Source organism: Ornithorhynchus anatinus, chromosome 1 (assembly GCF_004115215.2).
Source record: "Ornithorhynchus anatinus isolate Pmale09 chromosome 1, mOrnAna1.pri.v4, whole genome shotgun sequence".
NCBI classification, from domain to species: Eukaryota; Metazoa; Chordata; class Mammalia; order Monotremata; family Ornithorhynchidae; genus Ornithorhynchus; species Ornithorhynchus anatinus.
The window spans coordinates 108,838,010-108,860,323 of NC_041728.1; the positions used below are offsets into that span (position 1 = coordinate 108,838,010).

At 45.7% G+C, this 22,314-nt stretch overlaps 1 protein-coding gene across 1 annotated transcript in view; it reads left to right on the forward strand.

Annotated features, from left to right (window-relative positions):
• Positions 1 to 22,314, forward strand: part of PID1 (phosphotyrosine interaction domain containing 1) — a 151,684-nt gene that overhangs the window by 127,251 nt on the left and 2,119 nt on the right. The gene's annotated exons all lie outside the window — the stretch shown is intronic.

Here is a 22,314-nt window from a genome sequence, read left to right on the forward strand (position 1 = left end):
TGGTCCTGAGTAGTTTTCAGAGGTCTCTGCCAAGGGCTGGATCTATGACCTGGGATTTAAAGTGGCATGGGCAATGTTTATTTTTACTGAATGAAAAGAAAAATTTTCCAAGCCTTGACAGATGTGCTAACGATGACCGAGATTAGGCCCCATCTGAGTGCTGGTGCCCAGACAGTTCTGGGAGCCCTGATCTCTCTTCTTCTCTGCAGTCTCACCTTTCTTCTTGCCTTCAGTGCATCTCTACTTGGATGTCCCACTGAAACCTCAGACTCAACATGTCCAAAACAGAACTCCTTATTTTCTCACTCAAAACCTCTCCTCCCCATGATTTTTCCATCATTATAGACAACACCACCATCCTCCCTGTCTCACAAGCATCATCCTCCACTCTTCTCTCTCTCAGCCCACATATTCAGCCCCCCACTTTCCTCTTCTCCCACTCCCTTCTGTGTCACCCTGACTTGTTCCCTTCATTCATCCTCCCTTCCAGCCCCACAGCACTTATGTACGTACCTGTCATTTATGTATTTGCACTGGTGTCTGTCTCCCCCTTCTAGACTGTAAGCTCGTTGTGGGGAGGCAATGTGTCTGTTTATTGTGTATTGTTCTCTCCCAAGTGCTTAGTACAGTGCTCTGCACACATTAAGTGCTCAACAAATATGACTGACTGACTGAATGAACCTCTCACAGGATTCTGTTGGTTCTTTATACCCAGCATCTCTAGAATTTGCTTTCCTCTCTACCCACCCCCAGACTTTGAGCTCACTATGGACAGGGAATGTGCCTGATAATTCTGTTGTGTTGTGTTCTCCCAAGTGCTTAGTACAGTCCTCTGCACAGAGTAAGCACTCAATAAGTTCCAGTGATTGATTGATTAATTGATTCAAGCTGCTGATATGCTGACCCAGGCACTTACCACATCCCCTCTTGACTACTGCATCAGCCTCTTTGCTGACCTTCCTTTTTCCTGTCTCTTCCCACTCCAGTCCGGACTTCACTCATTTTTCTGAAAGAACGTTCAGTTCCAAACCCCTCTCTCCTCTAGCGGTTGCCTATTCACCTCTGCATCCAATGCTAGCTCCTTACCTTTAGATTTAAATAATAATAGAGGAGCAAAGTGTGCTGGCTCGATTACACTAGGAAATCGGTGAGGTAAGACAGAAGGGGGAGAGTTGATTGAGTGCTTTAAAGAGAAGTATTGTGGCCCACTGGAAAAAGCATGTGTTTGAGTCGGAAAGCCTAGGTTCTAATCCTTGCTCTGTCATTCACTTATTCTGTGACCTTGGGCAAGTCACTTAACTTCTCTAAGTCAGTTTCCTAAGCTGCCAAAAATGAGGATTCATTATCTGGTCTCTCTCCTACTTATATGGTGAGCCATGTGTGGGATAGGGAGTAGAGCTGACCTGATTAACCTGTATCTACTCCAGCACTTTACAATGCTTTACATATAGTAAGCACTTAACAATTACCATAATCATTATCAATTATTATTTAGCATTTGGTAAAATGCAATAACAATGCTCTGCATCCAGTAAATGCTCAAACATTCAATCGATCATGGTTATTGAGTGCAACCTGATTCCCCTGTATCTACCCCAGCGCTTAGAACAGTGCTCGGCACATAGTAAGCGCTTAACAAATACCAACATTATTGTTATTATTATTATTACTATAATTAGCACTTCGTAAGATAACAGTGTAACAGAGTTGGTGGATATGTTCCCTTATCCATAATAAGTTTAGAGGCTAGAGGGGGAGACAGACAATAGAAATAAATAAATAATAATTAAGAAATCAAAAAATACTATCGATTGAGTGATTGATTATCTGTAATTTATTTTAATGTCTGCCCTCTCCTGAGTGTTTAGAACAATGATCTGCATGTAACCACTGCATAATACATATTACTGATTGGTTACATTATCCCCCTTGTTAGCAAAACCTGCACTTGAATTGATTTTCCCATAACGGGGATGGGCTGCTCAGAACCATCCACACTTTCTTGCCCATTAGCCCTTTGATAGGGAGAATATTTTGCATGACATCTGGTAGGAGTTATGGGTGTGTTCTGGGCCACGAACCAGAGATTCTCTCCTCATCCTCCCCAGCAGCTGATGCTGCTCTGCTCTCATCTACATTTTACACTGTGGGTAAATGTGGTGCTCAAATCCACAAAAACTTGTTTTTTTATGGGTTTTTTTTTTTGTATTCATCTAGTTCTGCATTTGTTTAGTAATCTCTGGTTCAAAGGTCATGAGAAGTTAGAGTAATGATGAGTAGAAGGAAGTGGGGGATTTTAGACTCTCAGCTCCTTGTGGACAGGGAACATTTTATTACTTTTGTATTATACCCTCCCAGGTGCTTAGTACAGTGCTCTGCACACAATAATTACTCAATAATTTCCATTTGGCAGCAAGGCCTAGTGAAAAAGAGCATGGGCCTGGAAATCAGAGGATCTGGGTTCTAATCCCGGCTTTATCACGTACCTGCTATGTGGGCTTGGGCAAGTCACTTAACTTCTCTGGGCCTTGGTTCCCTCATCTGCAAAATGGAAATTCAATACCTGTTCTCTCTCCTACTTAGACTGTGATTCCCCAAGTGGAACCGGATTATCTTGCCTCTACCCCAGTGCTTGATACAGTGGTTGGCACATAGTAAATGCTTAACAAATACTACAGTTCAATCAATCAGTCAATCAGCAGTATTAATGAGTGCTTACCGTGTGCAGAATATTAAGAGTATTAAGCGCTTGGAAGACTACAGTATAAGAGAGTTGGTAGATATGTTCCCTGACGACAACACACTTAAAGTCTAGAGGTGGAGACAGACATTAATATAAATAGATTATGGATAGTTAACATTAATATGAATAAATCAATTGCAGATATGTACATAAGTGCTGTGGGACTGAGGGAGGGGCAAATAAAGGGTGCAAATAATAATTGTGATATTTGTGAAGCTCTTCCTATGTACCAGGCACTGTACTAAGCACTGGGGTGGATACAAGGGAATCAGGTTAGACACAGTCCCTATCCTGCATGGGGCTCCTCACGGTCTTAATCCATATTTTACAGATGAGTAACTAAGGCGAGGGAATTGAAGTGACTTGCCCAAGGTCACACAGCAGGCAAATGACAGAGCAGGGCTTAGAACTCAAGGCCTTTTGATTCCCAGGCTCATGCTCTATCCACTAGACCACGCTGCTTATCTATCCAAATGCAAAGTCCTGGGAAGCCTCAGACATTACTTTATCCCAGCTGAAAACTGAAAGTCAGCTGCTGAAGATAGACGAGCATGGCTCACTGCCATCAAGAAGGGAGTGGCTCTCTCTGAGCAAAAGCTTTCCATGGAAAGAGTCAGAGGAGGCAAAAGAGAAAACAGCATCTGAGGCTGCAAATGTTAAACACAACAAAACAACGAGGCACAACGCTTTTTGGACGCCCAACATGGCCAGGACTGAGGATCCTGCATTTCTCTTTTCAGCCGCATACTCACTCACAGTGAACTTCGCTGTCAGTAGTGTTTTCCTCCAATACATCCCTGAGAAACCTCAATAATAATAATAATAATAATAATAATAACTGTGGTATTTGTTATATCCCGGCTAGACTACTGTGTCAGCCTTCTCTCTGACCTCCCTTCCTCCTCTCTCGCCCCGCTCCAGTCTATTCTTCACTCCGCTGCCCGGCTCATCTTCCTGCAGAAACGATCTGGACATGTCACTCCCGTTCTTAAACAACTCCAGTGGTTGCCTATCAACCTCCGCTCCAAACAAAAACTCCTCACTCTAGGCTTCAAGGCTCTCCATCACCTTGCCCCTTCCTACCTCTCCTCCCTTCTCTCTTTCTACCGCCCACCCCGCACGCTCCGCTCCTCTGCCGCCCACCTCCTCGCCGTCCCTCGGTCTCGCCTATCCCGCCGTCGACCCCTGGGTCACGTCCTCCCGCGGTCCCGGAACGCCCTCCCTCCTCACCTCCGCCAAACTGATTCTCTTTCCCTCTTCAAAATCCTACTTAAAACTCACCTCCTCCAAGAGGCATTCCCAGACTGAGCTCCTCTTCTCCCTCTACTCCCTCTGCCATCCCCCCTTTACCTCTCCGCAGCTTAACCCTCTTTTTCCCCTTTTCCCTCTGCTCCTCCACCTCTCCCTTCCCATCCCCACAGCACTGTACTCCTCCGCTCAACTGTATATATTTTCGTTACCCTATTTATTTTATTAATGAATTGTACATCGCCTTGATTCTATTTAGTTGCCATTGTTTTTACGAGATGTTCTTCCCCTTGACTCTATTTATTGCCATTGTTCTTGTCTGTCTGTCTCCCTTGATCAGACTGTAAGCCCGTCAAACGGCAGGGACTGTCCCTATCTGTTGCCGACTTGTTCATCCCAAGCGCTTAGTACAGTGCTCTGCACATAGTAAGCGCTCAATAAATACTATTGAATGAATGAATTGTTAAGCACTTACTTTATGCCAGGCACTGTACTAAGCACTGGGGTTGAGAGGCAGTGTGGTTCAGTGGAAAGAGCCCAGGCTTTGGAATCAGAGTTCATGGGTTCTAATCCCGGCTCCATCGCTTGACAGCTGTGTGACTTTGGGTGAGTCACTTAACTTCTCTGTGCCTCGGTTACCTCATCTGTAAAATGGGGATTAACTGTGAGACTTATGTGGGACAATCTGATTACCCTGTATCTACCCCAGTGCTTAGAACAGTGCCCTGCACATAGTAAGCACTTAACAAATACCAACATCATTATTATTATTATTATACAAGCAAAGGAAATTAGACCCAGTCCCTGTCCCACAGAAGGCTCATGGCCTCAGTCCCCATTTTACAGTTATTTTATTTCTCTTAACCTGCCCTCCTTCCAGTCTAATCCTCACACTCCCAGCCCTCACCCGCACCCCATCCCCACTCACCCATCTCAGGTTTGGGAGACAGAAGTGTGGCCTAGTGGATAGAGCACGGGCCTGGGAGTCAGAAGGACCTGGATTCTAATCCCAGTTCTGCTAATTGCCTGCTGCATGACCTTGGGCAAGTCACTTCACTTCTCTGTGTTTCAATTCCCTCATCTGTAATATGCTGATCAAGACTGTGAGTCCCAAGTGGGACAGTGTTAATACAGTGCTAAGTGCTTAGTACAATGTTCTGCACACAGTAAGTACTCAATAAATATGACTGACCGGCTGATTGGACTGTGTCCAACCTGATCAGGTTGTAACAATAATAATAATAATAATAGTGGTATTTGTTACTATGTGCCAGGCACTGTTTTAAGCTGTGGGGTGAGTACAAGCAGATTGGGTTGGACACAGTCCCTGTCCCACATGGGGCTCACAGTCTCACCCCCCATTTTACAGATGAAGTAGCTACCCCAGGATATAGTAAGTACAGTGCTTGGCTTGTTAAGTGTTAAGCACTTAACAAATACCATAAAAAGGAAACATTTGGAACCTAACCTCTCCTGGAACCCCCACAAGCACAGGGATCCCAGTATTGTCTGCCTAAAGGGAAGAGGATGGGATTTGGCAGGTGGGATGTTTGGGTTATGGGGACATCCTGGCTGCCCAAAGTTTCCCCATCTCCATCTATTTCCCCATTTTCACCACCTGCATTTGAGAGAAAAATAAAAAATGAGGGGTGTTTGGGACAGTGGGCAAGGGGGGCCGGGGGTGGGGGGGGGTGGGGGGAAAGGGGTGGCTAGCTATGGCCCTGGCTGGGGAGATCCTTGGATTGGGGAAACTGTGGGATAGGGTGGAGTGAGAGTCAAGGGAATGGCGAAATGAAGTTTTTTAAATTGCCCATCTTACAATTAGAGTAAGAAGTGTGACCTCATGGAAAGAGTATTGTCCTGGGAGTCAGAAGACTGGGTTCTAATCCTAGTTCCGTCACTTGCCTGCAGTGTGACCTTGGACAAGTCACTTCACTTCTCTGTGCCTTAGTTCCCGCCTCTGTAAAATGGGGATTAAATACCTATTCTTCCTCTCCCTTAGACTGTGAGTTCCAGGTGGAACAGAGTCTGTGTCTGATCTGCATTTTATTGTATCTACTCCAGTGCTTAGTATAGTGGTTGGCATATGAATCCATCAGTGATATTTATTTATTTATTTTTATGGTATTTGTAAAGCACATCCTATCTTTCAAACACTGTTCTAAGAACTGGGGTAGATACAAGTTTATTAGGTTGGACGCAGGCCCTGTCCCACATGGGACTCACTGTCTAGGTAGGAAGGAGTATGGGAGAATTGAAATACAGAGAAATTAGGTGATTTGCCCAAGGTAAAGCAGCAAACAGTTGGCAAAACTGGGATTAGAATCCAGCTCATCTGATTCCAAGACCCGTGCTCTTTCCACTAGGCTGTGATGCTTCTCTAGGCCATGCTGTTTCTCCATTTATTAAGTCCTTATTGAGTCCAGAGACCTTTACTACACACTTGAGTAAATTCAGTACGATAGAGTTGGTAGACACAATCCGTGCCTTCAAGGAACTTACAGTCTACAGAGGAAGACAGACATTAAAATAAATTCCAGGTAGAGGAAATGGCAGATTATGAGGCTATGTACATAAGTGCTCCCTCCTCAAGATAGCACCTGGAGAGTTGCCAGTATTCTAACAGTCTCGATTTTGGGAGGGAGAGTCAAGCAGAGGCCTACCCATTCCCTTCCTAGCTTGGGCAGTGGCTAGCGAGTGGAAGGCAATCTGCTACGAGTCAAAACCCACCTGTGCTGGGCAGCAGTAGCGAAGGAGAGGTGAGGGTGGAGACTCAAGTTTACATGGCTCATTGGAAAGAGCACGGGCTTGGGAGTCAGAGGTCAGGGGTTCAAATCCCGGGTCTGCCACTTGTCAGCTGTGTGACTATGGGCAAGTCACTTCACTTCTCTGTGCCTCAGTTCCCTCATCTGTAAAATGGGGATGAAGACTGTGAGCCTCACGTGGGACAACCTGATTACCCTGTATCTATCCCAGCGCTTAGAACAGTGCTCCGCACATAGTAAGCGCTTAACAAATACCAACATTATTATTATTATTACTGTACGGAAGGAGGCAATGGTAAGCCACTTCCGTATTTTCACCAAGAAAACTATCTGGATACACTACAGAACGATTGCATATGGAGTTGGGGCATTCTGGGAGACATGTGTCCATTGTGTCATTATGGGTCAGAGATGACTCGAACGCAAAAGACCAGACAAGACAGAAGTGCTATAAGGCTGGGGATGGGGTGACTATCAAAGTACTTAAAGGGGTACAGATCTAAGTGCATAGGCGATGCAGATAATCATACTGATGGTATTTGGTAAGCACTTTCTATGTATCCAGCACTGTACTAAGCACTGGAGCGGATACAAGCAAATCGAGTCGGACACAGGGCCCGTCCCTTGTGCAACTCACAGTCTCAATCCCCATTTTCCAGATGAGGTAACTGAGTCACAGAGAAGTGAAGTGACTTGCTCAAGGTCACATAGCAGACAAGTGGTAGATCGGGGATTAGAACCCATGACCCTCTGATTCCCAAGCGCATACTCTAACCACTATGCCATGCTAATTCAGATGCAAAGGGAGGGTGAATAAGGGAAATAAGGGTTCAGTCAGGGAAGGCCTTTTGGAGGAGATGTGACTTTAGGAGGGATTTGTAGGTGGAGACAGAAGTGATATCCAAGGGAAGATGTGCGGTTAGACGAGACTGAGGTTCAGTGAACAGGTTGGTATGTACAGATTGGGTTGTAGTAGGAAATCAGCAAGGTAACGTAGGTAAGAGAGGAGTGGTTGAGTGCTTTAATGATAACTGTGATATTATCAAGCGCTTCCTATGTACCTAGCCCTGGAGTAGATCCAGGATAGTCAGGTTGGATACAGTCCCTGTCCCACACAGGGCTCGCTATCTAAGTTAAGAGGGAGAATAGGTCCTCATTTTATAGATGAGGAAACTGAGAAAAGTTAAGTGACTTGCCCTAGGTCCCTCAGCAGGCAAGTGGTGGAGCCAAGATTAGAGCCCAGGTCCTCTGTCTCAACAGGACCATGCTCTTTCCACTAGGCCACACCGCTTAAAACCGACGGTGAAGAATTTCAGTTTGATGCTTAGTCGGGGCCGTGGAGTGGAGATGGAGGGAATATGGTGTGAGGGGTTCACTCATTTATTCATTCAGTTGTATTTACTTAACGTTGACTGTGTGCAGAGCACTCTACTAAGCGCTTGGGAGAATAGTGATTTTCAGGAATGGGATATGGAGCAGAAACAAGAAAGAACAGGCATGGGTTGAGGGGACTGAGGGGGCGTGGTGAGGTCAGGGTGGTTGAAGAGAGAATGTTCTGAGTGGATGTTCTGTGCGTGAGCCGCTTAATCTGGAGTTTCTGGAGATTAATTACAGGCTCCTCAGGTGGGTGAGAAAGGACACACCTTGCAGTTCCCACACAGGAGGATTTTTCAGAGTGAATAGATAAAAGTTAGATGTGAAATTAACTGGCTGTGTGGATGCGTCAAGAGTCAGTTCTCAGCACTGTGGTGGCCTGCTCCTCCTAGGCTGAGTTAACAGCTGTGTATTCAGGCGACAGGGTGAGGTCTGGGAGAGGTCTGAGTTTCTCTGTGGCCACGGATCCAAAGCTCTGCACAGTCAGTTCACGTCTGCCTGCCAGCTGGTCAAAGCCCTGCTCCATCAGCACGACTGCAGGAAGGTCAGTGTCCTGCCTCGGGCACTTAAGAAGTGCTTAACAAATACCATCATCATTATTATTATTATAATTTCCCACTGTGACCTAGAGGATTGGCTGCCCCCGGGGCCTTCCTGCTTGGATTGGCAGCGACATCTAACGGACTTTCTGGGTGAAGCCTACCTGGCTGGGAATGGTCAACAGGTGGGTTGAATGGGGGATTCTGGGAAATTAGGGAGGAGAGTGACAGCTACCCAACAGCATCTTCCGCTCAGAATTCTTCCCTCCCTCGGCTTTGGTAAGGCTCAGTGATTCCGAAAAGATGCTTGAGGAGGGGGACGATTTGGAAAAAGATCATCATCCACCGTTGGGATGGAAAGCATTAAGTGCTCAATAAATGCAAATGATTGAATGAATGAATGAATGAATGAATGAATGAATGAATGAATGAATGAGAGCATTGACTTTTATCACTTTGAGGACAGTTTTTAACTGGTAACCCTATTTTGAATCAGAACGAAATGGGAAAAATTGAGAGAGGCCATTTAACTTGTGTATGAATCTTCATTCTGTGCCCAGAGGAGCCAATGGAATGAGCCAGTGTGGAGAGGTTGAGGTCACTGGAGACTTTATTGGAAGAGCAGGGCAAGGGAGTTGATTTTCCAGAAAGAGAAGCTGGACACTGAGCGATGGTATTTGTTAGGGTACTGTCTTGCATTCTGTTGGCAGTTGATGCAGCCTCCATTTTCTGTATATCCATTAGGTAAGAGCATTCTCCTACCCTTTGGGAAATAACAGTGGGTCCTCAGAAATGATCATCCTCACAGACTTCACCTGTTCCAGTAGCAGGAGGAATCAGGGTGGAAAGGATGGGGACTTCAGGAGGGCATGTGGTCCGGGGTTGGAATCTACAAATCCAGTTATCTCTGTTGTGGGAGAAGATTCCCACATCAGTAATACTCTTTCCTTTATGCCATATAAAAGCCAGTCATTTGGTGTTTGTTTATAAATGAGGCTCCTTATCCTCAAAAGGGTGGTGACCCTTCTAAAGGGGAGTGAAAGGGGAGAGACAGAGGGAGAAGGAAGACCACAATGCAAGCGAAGCCTCAGAGAAGTCAAGTTTGGACTAGAACAGAATGAGCAAGGAAGGGTGATTCCTGCAGGCACCACCGTCTGGGTAGTCAGAACACTCCCTTCCATGAATGTAAGTGATTCCCCGGGCCGTTCTGCCCGACTGCTGTTCATGCAGCCGAAAAGCTAACATTGCCTTGGTGGTCCAGACAGGATTGGTTTCCATTCAGAGACTGTTCTCGAACCATTTTTCCATTTGGAATGAACCAGCGTCATTGGCACCCAGTGAACACGTTGGGGCCCAGGAGACTTTTTTGGTAGACGTGAGGGAAAAGCTCCCCTTCAATTCTATGCCATTTTGTTTCGCTTGGAAGTGAGCATCCCAGTTCGGGAATCTGTTGGTTCCTGTTTGGGACCCATGTCTTTCTGGAAGCCTGAAAAAAGGCTGTGGGCTTTTTGGTTTTTTTTTTTTGATTGGCCTTGTCTCTCCAGAAATTCTGTCTTCTAAAAGTGTTTCTCCTTCCAAGAGCACTTTCTGTCCTATTTACTTGGGGACACTTCCATTGAGAGCATCAGAATTCCCCAGTGGGAGACAATCAATCAGTGGTATTTATTGAGTACCTACTGTGGCTACACACTGTACTAAGTCAATCAATCAATCAATGGTATTTATTGAGCACTTACTGTGTGCAGAACATTGTACTAAGCACTTGGGAAAGTACTTAGAGAAGTAACATGGTGTAGTGGATAGGGCAGGGGGCTAGGAGTCAGAAAGTCATTGGTTCTAATCCAGCTCCACCATTTGTCTCTGTGTAACTTTAGGCAAGTTACTTCACTTCTTTGTGCTTCTTTGAGTCTGTGTCCATCCTGATTAGCTTGTATCAACCCCGGCACTTGGCATAGTGCCTGGCACATAGTACGCGCTTAACAAATGCCATAATTATTATATAACAGAGTTGGTACACATGTTTCCCGCCTACAGTGGGTTTACGTGTTTAGGAGAATGCTGCCCTGCCTACAAGGAGCTTTCAGTTTAATGGGGGGATGGGGGATAAGTAAAAAATCATTTACAAATAAACAGTGAAAGCAAGAGGAAGAATAAAGATATAGCAGACTACGGCCAGCCCGATTGGCTTGTACCCACCCCAGCGCTTAGTACAGTGCCTGGCACATTGTAAGAGCTTAACAAATAGCACAGTTATTAGCAAGAAGTAGCACCAATCTCTCAGGATCCCTAGGCTAAGGGAGTTCCATGGATGTTGGGCTCCTTCCCAGCCACTGGGTGGGGATGAAACTTTCCTACTTAAAGGAATCCATTCATTCCTGACTTGAACAGGCCAGCTGAAGAGCAAGATTTTCGTTAATCAGTCCTGACATCTGGGCTCGGGAATGCTGTCGATGCAATCCACCCAGACAGCCTTGGATGTATACTCCTGAATTCTGAGTGATAAATCTGCTTCAGAAAAATTCCGTGAAAATAAAAATCCGTCAAGCCCAGAATAGTGTGGTAGCAAGGGACGTGAGACTGCCTCAAATAAAATCTGGCACCTTTGCCTGAGAAATCCATGCTCTGCCTTAAGGAACCACATGCATCCCGATTACAAACATGTATTTGCAAAGTGGGACCACTAAGTGCATTTTTGGCGAGCAATGCAAATGAGAAACAACTTCACTTTTGATGTTTTCCTAGACTAGCCTGAATGTTGTGCTTCGAGAACTCACTCAGAGTAAACAGAATGAAAAAGTGCCAGAATGCAGAGGAGGCCTTAGCAGGGAAATTGGGAAGCCCGCCGTCATGGAAGCGGATCGCTGCCCGAAGCGGCTGTGGTAGAGCGAACAGAAGTCAGATGAGATTGCTATATGGTCCAGGCTCTATGGACCGCAGGGAGAGGATGTGGAACTGACTAAACGGTGTGACCCTAGAGTAGATTCTCTGCCACTTGTCTGCTGTGTGGCCTTGGGCAAGTCACATCAGTTCTCTGTGCCTCAGTTTCCTCATTTCTAAAACGGAGATTAAGACTGTGAGCCCCATATGGGACAGATTCTGTGTCCAACCTGATTTGCTTGTATCAACCCCAGCTCTTAGTACAGTATCTGGCACATAATGAGTGCTTCACAAATACCACAATTATTTTAGTGTTATTATTATAAAACCAAATGTTCAATGTTCAAGCTTTGATGCACAAAAATGAAAGACAGTGAGTGATTTGTGCCATTACATCAGCATCCCAGTACCTGCCTCCGACAGGGGCAATAAGGTTCTTGGGGGTGCAAGGTGATGGTTGCTCTTCTTGACATCCAATCTAATGTACAGAGGATGGCCATACAATATTCCTACCTTCCTCTCTGTGTTCCTAATTTTCCCTCTTGTGTTCCATTTTGGGCCTCTCATCTGTGAATTTTTTGAACCTGCTGATATTTTTGGCTGCATAACTTCCCGTGGTAACAAATTCCATATGCTCACCCATCACTGTGTGAAAAATATTTTCCTTTTGTTGCTTTGAATCTACCTCCTTCAAGCCTGGATGGGTGCCACCCCCTCCACCCCTTCTCGCAGACAACAACTATGCATTCACCCGGTCCACTCCCACTCCCCATCCTCACCCACCTTCCTTCCAGCCATATACCATGTCCAACTTCCTGGAGCCAAACTCTACAGCCTTCCCACATTGTCCTGACTGTAGATGATGGTATTTGTTAAACGTTTACAATGTGCCAGGCTCTGTGTTAAGCACTGGGATCGATACCAGCTAATCAGGATACACACAGTCCGTGTTCTATTTGGTGCTCATAGTCTCCATCCCCATTTTACAGATGAGGTAACTGAGGCCCAGAGAAGTGAAGTGACTTGCCCAAGGTCAAAGAGCAGAAAAGCGGTGGAGCTGGGATTAGAACCCAGGACCTTCTGACACCCAGGCCTGTGCTCTATCCACTATGCCATGCTGTTTTGCTGCTGGGGACTCTGCCCGGTAGTTCCTTCCTGCCTGAAATTGAACCCCCAGCATGCTCAGCATTCATTCAATAGTATTTATTGAGCGCTTACTATGTGCAGAGCACTGTATAAGCACTTGGAATGTACAATTCGGCAACAGATAGAGACAATCCCTTCCCAGTGACGGGCTCACAGTCTAAACACAGTCTCAGCAGGCTCCTGGCAGTGGGTGAGGAGACCCCAGTCATCTGGAGGGTGTCCTTCTGGGCACGTGCCAGCCTAAGCGCTGGGACTTCCTGAATTAGGATATTGCCAGGCCCATGGGAGTGGAAGCAATCCAGAACCATTATGCAGTTATCATGAAATCACTAATACAGTGCCATCTGTCACAACCATCCCTTCCAAGCAATAAGTAGCAAAGCTGTACTTCCCACTGCTCACTTTGCCTCTCTTCACGATTTCACAATCCTTGAACGGTGAATTAGGTTTAGGTTGAGCGTGTCCGTGATTATTGTTGAACGGGAAGATTTTAGAGTGCCATTTCAGCCTGGTGTCCCTTCTCTCTCCTTGTCAGTGACCATCAGTGGAAGGGATCGGGGCATTAAATTCTCCCAAACTCTGGGACTGTCACACCTGCTAAGGTGGTGGGACAATTACTCTTAAAAATTCAGGAGAAAGAGGCTACAGAAATCATGACTTAGGAAAACTTGACATTTAATAATAATGTTGGTATTTGTTAAGCATTTACTATGTGCAGAGCACTGTTCTAAGCGCTGGGGTAGATACAGGGTAATCAGGTTGTCCCACGTGAGGCTCACAGTTAATCCCCATTTTACAGATGAGGTAACTGAGGCACAGAGAAGTCAAGTGACTTGCCCACAATCACACAGCTGACAAATGGCAGAGCCGGGAGTCGAACCCATGACCTCTGACTCCAAAGCCCAGGCTCTTTCCACTGAGCCACGCTGGGCTGCGAAGATGGGAAGATGGAGAAAGTGGAGGTCTGTTGGGTTGGAAAGGAGAGGGAGCTCCAGGCAGGAGGGAGGAAGTGAGCAAGGGGTCAACAACGAGAGAGATGAGATCAAGGGCCAATGAGTACGTTGGCGTTAGAGGAGCAAAGTATGAGAGCTGGGTTACAGTGGGAAAGGAGAGAGCTCAAGTAGGATGGGGAGAACTGACAGTGTTTTAAAGCCAGTGGTGAATAATGACTGTACTTCATTCATTCATTCTTATTTATTGAGCACCTACTATGTGCAGAGCACTGTATTAGCGGTTGGAATGTGCAACTCGGCAACAGAGACGATCCCTGCCCAACAACGGGCTCACAGTCTAAATGGGGTGACAGACAACAAAACAAAACAAGTAGTCAGGCGTCAGTACCATCAAGATAAATAGAATCATAGATATCTACACATCATTAACAAAATAGAGTAATATATACACATATGCACAAGTGCTGTGGGGAGGGGAAGGGGGAAGAGCAGAGGGAAGGAGTAGGGGGAATGGGGAGGGGAGGAGGAGAAGAGGGAAAGGGAGGGCTCAGTCTGGGAAGGCCTCCTGGAGGAGGTGAGCTCTCAGTAGGGCTTTGAAGAGGGGAAGAAATGGTGAGCATGGATCTTCAGTACCCGAAGACAGTAAGAAATGCTGACATTAGTTCAGAATCTAGTCTTCATTCATTTTTTCAAATGAATTTATTTGAAAAATTATTTATTGAGTGCTTATTGTGTGCAGAGCACTGTACTAAGTGCTTGGGAAGTACAATTCAGCAACAAATCGAGACAATCCCTGCTCAAAACGGGCTCACAATCTAGAAGAGCCTAGGACCCATCTAGACCAGTATTTGCTCTCCAAAAGGGCCACCAGGATGTTTGGGTGAACTGTGTGATGATATGGCCTAATGGATAGAGCACTGGCCTGGAGTCAGAAGAACCTGGGTTCTAGTCCCAGCTCTGCCACTGCACTTGTCTGCTGTGTGACCTTGGGCAAGCCACTTCACTTCTCTGAGCCTCAGTTACCTCATCTGTAACATGGGGATTAAGACTGTGAACCCTATGTGGGACATGGACTGCGTCCAGCCAAACTTGTATTACCCCAGTGCTTAGTACAGTGCCTGGCACATAGTAAGTGCTTAACAAATGCCATTTAAAAAAAAGTTTGCCCCCCTGGACACTCGGCTTTAGGACTAGGGATGTACCAACGAAGTCACTGTGAAAGTGGACTGGAAACTGAAAAGAGGTGTTAGTGACAGTCTACGCCGACCAACAGCCTTTGATAGATCATAGGCCTGGGAGTCAGAAGGACGTGGGTTTTAATCCTGGCTCCACCAGTTGCCTGCTGGATGACCTTGGGCAAGTCACTTAACTTCTCTGTGCCTCTGTTAACTCATCTGTAAAATGGGGATTCAAGACTGTGAGCCCCATGTGGGACGGAGACTATGTCCAACCCAATTTCCCTGTATTGGTCCCAAAGCTTAATAAAGTGCCTAGCACATAGGAAGCGCTTAAAAAATACCATTATTATTATGATTATTATTGAAAAATCTTCTGCCCACAACAGTGTCGTAGGTCACCTTCCAAATTTTGAGGTGCACAATATCCACCCACGACTTCACCCCCAGGAAAGCGATATTTGGCATACACTATCCACAGTGTAAGCCATGCTTATTGATAGAAGAATGCATTCCTTTTATTGTAAAACCATCAGGATTCTTACATTTTTTGGCAAGCACGATTAAACCGCAATGGACCTCCGATTTGATTTTTGTTAGCTCATTCTATAATTCTATCCTAACCCAGTCCCTATTGAATGTCAACATAATTCATCAGGGTGAGGAAAGTACAATAAATTTAATGATTTTGCCCTGTGCCAGCTCAATTCTTTCTTGCTACACTGGTAGTAAAATAATAATAATAATAGTGACATTTGTTAAATGCTTACTATGTGCCAGACACTGTACTAAGTGCTGGGCTGGTTACAAACAAATCAGGTTGGACACAGTCCCTGTCCTACATGGGGTTCACAGTCTTAATCCCAATTTTACAGCTGAGGTAACTAAAGCACAGAGAAGAGAAGGGACTTGTCCAAGAGCACACAACAGACAGGTGGCAGATCTGAAATTAGAACTCATGACCTTCTGATTCCCAGGTCTAAGCACTATCCACTAGGCCATGCTGCTTTGACCCTGTGTCTAGGATCCCTGCCTGAATCTGTCTAGTGGTCTTGCAAGTGATGGGTTCTGCCTTTGTGTCTGTCTCCACCTGTGTCTCCATGTCCCTCTCTGTGTCGTTCTCCTTTCCCTGCCCTTCCCTTTCCTTGGCACCAAGCTCAGAAATCCTGACTCGCTCACTTCATTTTAAATGGAATCAATCAATCTCATTTACTGAGTGCTTACTGTGTGCAGAGCACTGTACTAGGCACTTCAGAGAGTAATAATAATAATGTTGGTATTTGTTAAGCGCTTACTGTGCAGATCACTGTTCTAAGTGCTGGAGTAGATACAGGGTAATCAGGTTGTCCCACGGGAGGTTCACAGTTAATCCCCATTTGACAGATGAGGTAACTGAGGCACAGAGAAGTGAAGTGACTTGCCCACAGTCATACAGCTGGCAAGTGGCAGAGCAGGGATTTGAACCCATGACCTCTGACTCCCAAGCCCGGGCTCTTTCCACTGAGCCACGCTGCTTCTCTAATACAATATAACAGGAACTTGCCGCTTGTTGGGGGTCAAGGAATGTGTCCATTTATTGTTGTACTGTACTCTCCCAAGAGCTTAATACCATACTCTTCCCACAGTAAGCACTCAATAAATACGATTGAATGAATGAAATCAATCAATGGTATTTATTGAGTACTTACTATGTGCAGAGCACTGTGCCGATTTGTACATTCCAAGCACTTAGTACAGTGCTCTGCACATAGTAAGCGCTCAATAAATACTATTGAATGAATGAATGAATGAATGAATACTAAAAGGTTGGGAGAGTACAGTACAACAGAATTAGCAGATACGTTCCCTGCCCATAACGAGTTTTCAATCTAGAGAGGTAGACAGACATTCATATGAATAAATAATTTATAATATTTAATTTAAAGATATACACATACCTTTACATAAATATCAAGTATTCTTTCCTTGTCAGTTGGAGAATTGCTCTTTCGAAAGATTACGAATCTGGAGTTGGAGAGAGGTAATGTGTTTGGTTTTGCCTCAATATATTGCAAATTTAAATTTGGCCATTTGAAATGTTGAACTGCTATCCTTGATTTCTCTTCGTAGTTAAGAATAATAATTGTAGTATTTGGTAAGCACTTACCATATACCAGACACTGTACTGAGCTCTGGGGTAGATACAAGGTAATCAGGTCCCACAAGTGGCTCGGAGTCTAAGTATGAGGAAAAACATTTATTGAATCCCCATTCTGCAGATGAGGGAACTGAGGCACAGAGAAGTGAAACGACTTCCTCTAGACTGTAAGCTCGTTGTGGGCAGGAATGTGTCTGTTTGTTATACTGTATTCTCCCAGGTGCTTAATACAGTGCCTTGCACACAGTGAGCATGCAATACATATGATTGAAAGAATGAATGAACTTGCCCAAGGTCAACCAGCAGGTACGCAGTGTAGCCGGCATGAGAACGCAGGTCCTCTGACTCTCAGGACCATGGTCTTCTCATTAGGTGATGCTGCTTCTTCCACTGCTTGGGGAAGCAACGTGGCTTAGTGCAAAGAGCACGAGCTTGGGAGACAGAGGTCGTCGGTTCTAATCCCGCCTCTGCCACTTGTCAGCTGTGTGACTTCGGGCAAGTCACTTAACTTCTCTGTGCCTCAGTTACTTCATCTGTAAAGTGGGGATTAAGACTGTGAGCCCCACGTGGGACCGCCTGAGAACCTTCCATCTATCCAAAGGGCTTAGAACACTGCTTGGCACATAGTAAGCACTTAACAAATACCATCATTATTATTATTTTTACCCATCTGGCAAAAACAAAGATGATTCTGGATGAGAAACCCAGCTCTGGTCCTTGTGGGATTTTGATCGCCTTTGAGCTTCAAGAGTGAGATTTTGGTCCAAGATCGACCAAGACCGACAACACATTGCTGCCTCCTGGGCAGGTCTGGTGTTCTAGTCTCTGAGGAAAATCCAGCAGAAAAATATTTGAAAATAAGATCAGATTGGGAAAATGCTTCAATATAAACATTCTCCTGTGCTCAGGATCTTCTGACTACATTCCAGGAGTAGTGTCCCTGAAAATAAGACAACATGATTGGTTTAAATTGTCCAAAGCCCCTGATCTCACCGTCCTTCCTTTTTTTGAGGGATATTCATATCTTAAACACTAACTGAAAGTAAATTCCTGCATGTTCTCCCTTCTACTTGGACTGTGAGGTAGGGTAGGTGTAGGGACTGTGCCCAACCTAAGTAACTTGTAAATACCCCAGTCCTTAGAACAGTGTTTGACACATAGTAAACACTTAACAAATATCATTTAAAAAAGAAAACAAAAGCATGACTGAAAAGATTGCTGTGTAACTGACACTCCCTGCTACTTTATTTCTCCCATCCATGCTAGCAAGACCTCTTTCTGTTTTCAAGCTGGCCTCTTGGCATCTGATTTCTGCCAAGAAAGAGAACCACCTACTCTCCCTACTGTGTGCTGTGAGCCAAACTCCTTTAGAAGTAGTAGTAATAAAGGTGTTTATTAAAAGTGCATTAATAAAAAGTATTTATTAAGTATTTAGAAGCAGCGTAGTCTAGTAGATAGAGCGTGGAGCCAGTCAGAGGACCTGAGAGCTCTTCCAGAGGGACTTGGAAGATATGGTGGATTTGCTTGGTCATATGGTGGACGGAGAGGTCAAGAGAGTGATCTGCAGTGACTTAAATCCATCTGGCGAGCTTTGCACAAGGCAGGCTGGGAGCAGAGTCACGGGAGCCATGAAGCGGGGGAGGCAGATCCCAAAGGAGTCATGTGGCCACCTGGAGGAGAGAGAAACTACTCAGGATTTCAATTATTCCCATGCATCGAAACCACGGAGAAGACACTTCCTTAGGGTTTTAAATCATGATAATAATTACAATAGTTATGATGCTTATTAAACTCTTATCTTGTGCTAATCATGCCCCATGAAGGGGAACAACTTCTAGGAGGAGAAGGAAGCATTTTCCCAGGAGACTCTATGAGGATGGAGGTATCGTAGTGGATGAAGGTGTCTTAGGGGATAGAGCACAGGCCCAGTAGTCAGAAGGACCTGGATTCTAATCCCAGCTTTTCTACTTGTCTGCTGTGTGACCTTGGCCAAGTCACTTAACTTCTCTGTGCCTCTGTTACCGCATCTGGAAAATGGGGACATGGATGGCGTCCAACCTGATTGTCTTGTATCTACCCCAGCATTTCGTACAGTGCCTGGCACATAGTAAGTGCTTAACAGGTACCATAAAAAAAGATCCCAAGTCCTCTTAGGTGCCCTTCAGGACATTTCCATCTGAGACTTTTCCTTTCCTGCTCCCTTCCCATCTCGAATCTGAGGAATTGGAGCATCTCTTCCGAGCTGGTGCAACGCTCTTTTTTCATTCATTCATTCATTCAATCGTATTTATTGAGCACCTACTGTGTGCAGAGCCCTGTACTAAGCCCTTGGAAAGTACAATTCGGCAACATATGGGAAGACAGTGTTATGACTCCCTTCCTTTCATTTCTCACAGTGCACCTCATTCCCCACCTTCAAAACCCTCTTAAAATCATATCTCCTCCAAGAGGCCTTCCCAGACTAAGCCCTCATTTTCCCTATCCATCCTCCTCTCTGCATTTAAGTATAAATATGGCTGTGCACCTCTTGGGCATTTTGATACGCACTTCACCTCCTCAGCATTTATAATAATTAATAATTGTGGTATTTGTTAAGTGCTTACTATTTGCCAAGCACTTTACTAAGCACTGGGACAGACACAAGCTACACGAAACCCACATGGAGTTTAAAGTCTCAGTAGGAGGGCAAGCAGGTTTTTGAATCCCCATTTTGTGGATGAGGGACCTGAGGCACAGAGAAGCTATGTGACCTGTCCAAGGTTACAGAGCAGATAAATAGTGAAGCAGGTACGTGGTGGAGCTGGAATTCAAACCTAGGTCTTCTAATTCCCAGGCCTATAGTCTTTCCACTGGATGTTGCTGCTTCCCTTAAATAAATATTCTTATACTCTACTATTTTCCACTATCCATAATCTATTCTAATGTCTGTCTCCCCCTAAGGACTGTAAGCTCCTTATGGGTAGGGATCATAATGATAATAATAATTATGACTGTGGCATCTGTTATTTGCCAGACACTGTACTAATCGCTAGGGTGGATACAAGCAAATTGGGTTGGACACAGCCCCTGTCCCACATGGGGCTCACATTCTCAATCCCCATTTTACAGATGAGGTAACTAAAGCCCAGAGAAGTGAAGTGACTTGGCCAAGGTCACACAGCAGACAAGTGGCAGAGTTGGAATTAGAACCCATATCCTTCTGACTGTCTGGCCCATGCTCTATCCACTATGCCATGGGTCTATCAACTCTGTTGCATTGTACTCTCCCAAGCAATTAGTACGGCGCTCGAAATCAAGCGCTCAATAAATTGACCACTTTTCCCTTATTGACAGCCCTGCCCATCACCCTCGTCAATTGTTCTGGACATTTAACTCCCTCCTCAGGTCCCCTGTCCCTCCCTGTCCCCCATGTCTCACCCCCAAAGATATAACCACCTACTTCATTAGGAAAATTAACACCATTAGGCCTGAGCCCCCCAAAATCACCCCTCCTCCATCCCCCCTCGACCCCTTTTCAACTTTCCCATCCTTCCCAGCAGGATCTTCAGAGGGGTTCTCCTCCCTCCTCTCAAGTGCCAACCCGTTCGTTCGCATGAGCATTAGACCCCATTCCCTCGCATCTTACAAAAACTCTTGCCCTTTCCCTCCTCCCCTCCTTTACTTTCATCTTCAACCACTCACTCTCCAATGGCTTCTTCCCCTCTGCCTTCAAACATGCCCATATCTCCCCCATCCTAAAAAACCCTTCCTTGCCCCAAAGCCCCCTCCATGTATCACCCCATCTCCCTCCTATCCTTCCTTTCCAAACTCCAGGAGTGAGTCATCTACACTCACTGCTTCAAATTCTTCTCCTCCAGCTCTCTCCTGGACCCTCTCCATTCTGGCTTCCACCCCCTCCACTCCACTGAAATTGCCCTCTCAAAGGTCACCGATGACCTCCTTCTTGCCAAATCCAGGGACTCCTACTCTATCCTAATCCTCCTCGACGTCTCAGCTGCCTTTGACACTGTGGGCCCTCCCCTTCTCCTCCACACATTATCCAACCTTGGCTTAATGGACTCCGTTCTCTCTTGGTTCTCCTCTTATCTCTCTGTTCATTCTCAGTGTCCTTCAGGAGCTCCTCCTCCCCGTCCCATCCCCTAACTGTAGGGGTTCTTAAAGGGTCAGTTCTTTGTCCCCTTCAGTTCTCCATCTATACTCTCTATACTCACTCCCTTGGCAAACTCATTTGCTCCAAAGGCTTAAACTGCCATCTCTATGAGGATGACACCCAAATCTACATCTCCTTCCCTGTTCTCTCTCCCTCCCTCCCTCCAGGCTTGCCTCTCCTCCTGCAGTCAGGACATCTCTACTTGGATATCTTCACACCACCTAAAATGCAACCTGCCCAAGACGGAGCCCCTTAATTTCCCTCCCAAACCCTCTCCTCTTCCTGACTTTCCCGTCACTGTGGACGGCACAACCATCCTTTGTGTCTCAGAAGCCCACAACTTCGGTGTCATCTTTGACTCTGCTCTCTCATTCATCCCACATATCCAATCCGTGACCAAAACCTGCCGGTCTTACCTTCACAACATCAACAAGATCCGTCCTTTCCTCTCCATCCAAACCGCTACCACCTTAGTACAGTCATGCATCCTATCCCGATTGTGTTACTGCATCAGTCTCCTTTCTGACCTCCCAACCTCCTTCTCTTCACACTTGAGTCCATACTTCATTCTGCTGCCTGGATTATCTTTCTACAGAGACATTCCGGGCATGTCACCCCTGCCACGCACCCCAAAAGTCTCCAGTGGTTACCTATCGAACTCCGTATCAAACAAAAACTCCTCACTATTGGCTTCAAAACTCTCCTTCACCTTGCCTCCTTCTACCTCACTTCACTTCTCTCTTTCTACATCCCAGCCTGCACAATCCACTCCTTTGGTGCTAACCTTCTCTCTGTGCCTCGTTCTCACCTGTCCGGCCGTTGATCCCTGGCCCACGTCCCACCTCTGGCCTGGAATACCCTCCCTCCTCAAATCCGCCAATCCCACTTCCCCCCTTCAGAGCCCTCCTGGAGGCTCACCTCCTCCAACAGACCTTCCCATACTAAGTCCCCCCTTTTTCTCAGTTCTCCCTCCCCTCCATGTCGCCCTGACTTGCTCTCTTTGCTCTACCCTGCTCTCCCTACCCCACAGCACTTGTGTATATATGTATATATCTATAATGCTATTCATTTATACTGATGCCTGTTTACTTGTTTTGATGTCTGTCTCCCCCTTTCTATACTCCTTGTGGACAGGGATTGTCTCTATTGCTGAACTGTACTTTCCAAGCACTTAGTAGAGTGCTCTGCACACAGTAAGCGCTCAATA